This window comes from Arachis hypogaea, chromosome 18, assembly GCF_003086295.3.
Source record: "Arachis hypogaea cultivar Tifrunner chromosome 18, arahy.Tifrunner.gnm2.J5K5, whole genome shotgun sequence".
NCBI lineage: Eukaryota > Viridiplantae > Streptophyta > Magnoliopsida > Fabales > Fabaceae > Arachis > Arachis hypogaea.
Window position 1 is genome coordinate 68,706,996 of NC_092053.1, and position 791 is coordinate 68,707,786.

The 791-nt window shown below is 39.7% G+C and overlaps 1 non-coding gene across 1 annotated transcript; it reads left to right on the plus strand.

Moving 5' to 3' along the window:
• Window positions 1–440: 440 nt before the first annotated feature.
• LOC112774918 (small nucleolar RNA R71) lies at window positions 441–548 on the plus strand. Its single transcript, XR_003189372.1, has one exon. It is a non-coding gene; the product is annotated as a small nucleolar RNA R71 (small nucleolar RNA).
• Window positions 549–791: the final 243 nt, after the last annotated feature.

The window sequence follows — 791 nt, forward strand, 5'->3', positions numbered from 1 at the left end:
AGATTTGGGTGAGTTTTCCATGATGGATTATATGTATTTCCATAAGGTTCACCCATATAATTTACCTCTGCTATTGCAGGGTTTTCAGGATCATAAGCTTCTTCTTCAGAAGATGCCTCTTGAGTACTGTTGGATGCAGCTTGCATTCCTTTCAGACTCTGAGAAATCATATTGACTTGCTGAGTCAATATTTTATTCTGAGCCAATATAGCATTCAGAGTATCAATTTCAAGAACTCCCTTCTTCATAGGCATCCCATTATTCACAGGATTCCTTTCAGAAGTGTACATGAACTAGTTATTAGCAACCATGTCAATGAGTTCTTGAGCTTCTGCAGGCGTTTTCTTTAGGTGAATTGATCCACCTGCAGAAGTATCCAATGACATCTTAGCTAATTCAGACAGACCATCATAGAATATATCCAGGATGGTCCATTCTGAAAGCATGTCAGAAGGACACTTTTTGGTCAGTCCTTTGTATCTCTCCCAAGCTTCATAGAGGGATTCACCTTCTTTTTGTCTGAAGGTCTGAACATCCACTCTAAGCTTACTCAGCTTTTGAGGAGGAAAGAACTTGGCTAAGAAAGCCTTGACCAGCTTATCCCAAGAGTTCAGGCTATCCTTAGGTTGAGAGTCCAACCATATTCTAGCTCTGTCTCTTACAACAAAAGGGAAAAGCATGAGCCTGTAGACTTCAGGATCTACTCCATTAGTCTTAATAGTATCACATATCTGCAAGAATTCAGTTAAGAACTGAAAAGGATCTTCAGATGGAAGTCCATGAAACTTGCA